Source organism: Benincasa hispida, chromosome 1 (assembly GCF_009727055.1).
Source record: "Benincasa hispida cultivar B227 chromosome 1, ASM972705v1, whole genome shotgun sequence".
Taxonomy (NCBI): Eukaryota; Viridiplantae; Streptophyta; class Magnoliopsida; order Cucurbitales; family Cucurbitaceae; genus Benincasa; species Benincasa hispida.
This window is the reverse complement of record NC_052349.1, coordinates 75,570,149-75,573,402: the sequence shown is the minus strand read 5'-3', so window position 1 is coordinate 75,573,402 and position 3,254 is coordinate 75,570,149.

Here is a 3,254-nt window from a genome sequence, read left to right as displayed (position 1 = left end):
AGTTCCCATCTCACTCAGGATGGAGGTCATGTTACTTATGGTCATCCTAGTGAAGTGAAGTCTCTGTCATGAACGGTGTTATATAACGAGACATTAACACTTCTTGATCAGTTCTTATACAAACTCTTTGTATAGGACGCCCCCGCTCGCATATCCTCAACACGAATGATCAAGATCAGACCATATGTGACAAGTCATAACACTTATGACCATTCCACAAAGAGGATCGCATCCGTAGCGTTACCAGGTTAAGATTTCCCTCCTATATCCATATACTATAGACGGTTTTAGTTATCACTCAAGACATGATCCACTTATATGTCACCACATACATGCTTGAGTCACATACAGATAACCAGAGATTTTATGTTTATTGGTTTGTGGTAAAGCAAATAAAACAAGTAACTGAGCAAAAATACAAGATGTGAAGTAAATATCATATATTAACAACATAAGCATTCGTACAAACTGTTTACAAACTACAGGACACGAGACTTTAGAGCATCAACCCCAACATTAACTACAAACCAATAAACTAACATCCAAGGTTATCATTGTAACTTAAACATGTATGTAGAGACATACGGGTAGATCATGTTTAAGTGATAACCTAAATGGTCTGTAGTAGATGGATAAGACTGGGTACCTTATCCTGGTGTCACTACGAGTATGGCACACTTTGTAGGTGTTATAATTGTTGTAAAGTGCTACAAATGATCTGATCGTGATCATTCTTGTATTAGATATACGAGCGGGAATATTCTATACAAAGGAGTTTGTATAAGACCGGACCACGAAATGTTTAGTCTCATTATATAACACCATTCATAATAGAGACTTACATTTCACCAGGATGACCATAGGTAACATGACCTGAATCTTGAGTGAGTTGTGAACTCCTGCCTACGAGGGTGCTCCTTTGATTTGTATGGATGATAGTGGCCAGATCATCGACTCAACAAGCCTACCATTTTGGAGATTCGTTTGATTGGGGAGATGGGAACACAACTACACAAGATGGAATTCACTTTTTCCCTGAAACAGGGGTAAGTAGATAAATTTCTCCCTTAAGGGCTGATTTTAGGTTAACAATGTGGCACCACACCCTCTCTTGACCTGAGAGGGGTTTAGTCATGTAGGACTATTGTTCATTAGAGAAATCAGTGGTACTTAAAGAGTTAGATGTAACTACAGTGGCAAAACGGTAATTTGGTCCAGTTGTACTTACGAGTAATTTGTGAAGGTTCATCATACTGTTGATTGGTTATATTCAATGTACACAGAAATATAACTATAGTGCGAAGAGTGCAGTTTTCGGTCTTTAGTGAAGTGCTCGAAAATTAATGGATGGTGAATAATGTATTAAAGAGTTTAATTAGTTATTCATGTACCCTTGGAGCTTCAAACTATAGGTCCATGAGGTCCTCTTGGTAGCTCAAAATAATTTAATTGAGAATCAGTTTTTGGGTTAATTTGAATTATTTAAATTAATAGATTTAATTATATATGATATAATTAAATTGTTTCAATTATATATAATATAATTAAATTGTTTCAATTATATATAATATATTTGATACATTATAGCTTAATGGGAGGAAAGAAATATTTGAATGAGACTCAAATATATTTTCTATGAATGGGATTCATAGTTGATAAATTTAATATAAATATAATTTATATTAAATGTCATATAATAGAGAAAAGAAACTATAGTTTATATTGTATGTGATACAATATTAAAACTATAGGTTATATGTTATATTTGATATAACATATAATTTAATAAAATTATAATATGATAAGTTAGTTATCATATTTATTAATATTATATTATTATTATTTGAATAATGAGGAAGGGAGTTACAACCACATTTTCCATCTTTTCTCTCCACCCACATTAGTGGGTGGTGGTTATTTTTGGGCAAAGTAGAAAAAGAAAAAGGTTTTCTTCTTCTTGTTGCTAATGTTGTTGAGTGATTGAGAGTTTACAGAAGTGTTCTATGTTCTTGTGTTCTTGAGAGAATTCTCAATCCACCTCTTCTACCCAAACTTTCCCTCAAACCAAAATCATCAGAGCCCACCATTTCAGGGTTCTCACCTTGAGAATATCAAGGACTCCATTGTGGTTGTGTCCGAGTTTTTGTTCAAGGTTTTGTTGAAGAAGGTCTTCAAGAGGTTCGTGACTGTTCAAGGGATTCGTAAAGAAAGGTTCTTCAAATATGATATTTCTTGAACTTATTTCTTGTAAAAGCATGTTGTAATTTAACTTTAAATGCATATCTCTTATATGTTTATTGTAAACTTAGTATTCGATACTTAATGAAATTTGGACGATCCGCTTCCACTCAAAGTTCTCTTCACACGAGTTCCTTCACTATGTTGATAAAAAAGTGTTATGGTAGAGTTGTTTAGAACTTTTCGAGGTCATCCCTACGTTGATCAAGATGTGGTATGATAGGATTGTTTATGAAGGATTGAATCCCATGGAAGCGTGTGATTGCAGTGCAATTTCGAAATTGGTTTTTATAGAATACAAAAATAGTAAACAATTTACACTAAACAGAGGACAAACATCAACATTAAGCATGTTGCTATAGCAAGAGGAAGAGAAGGGAAAAAGGATCTCATCTTTGTCGAATCCCGATCTTCATGATTTCCTCTCGCTTTTCTCACAAACGCCTCTTCAACGAACAAGGACACCATCGTAAGAGTTACCTTGTTATTCTCTTGGATTCCAAGGAGTCGAAGTGTGGTCTCTAGCACTCGGAAGAGGAAGAGGAAGAGGTAAAGAGAATTTGTTGAGAGAATTTTATGTGGAGGCTAAGGTTTTTCATCAAATGAAACTCTTAGCCCTAAATGGGCCATAAAGAAATATTTATATAGAGAAGGATTAACCCCTTCTCCAAGATTTCCTTTTTCCACCTTTAAAGTTAATTAATTAAATAACCATTATTTAATTAATTGGCACACTAATTAAATAACTATATATTAATTCACATTTAATATAGAGTTAATTAATTAACATAAATATCACATATTTATACTAGCCTCCAATCTCCATCATTTCTTAATCAATTAATCAATTAAATAAGGTATATTAAATCATATTTAATATAGAGTTAATTAACATATAAATATCACATATTTATATGCATACATCCCTTTATAGATCTAATTCATATAAATCTAATATTTGAATCTCATTTAAATATATCTCTTTTATATTGAATTTTGTATGAATCAAATTCATA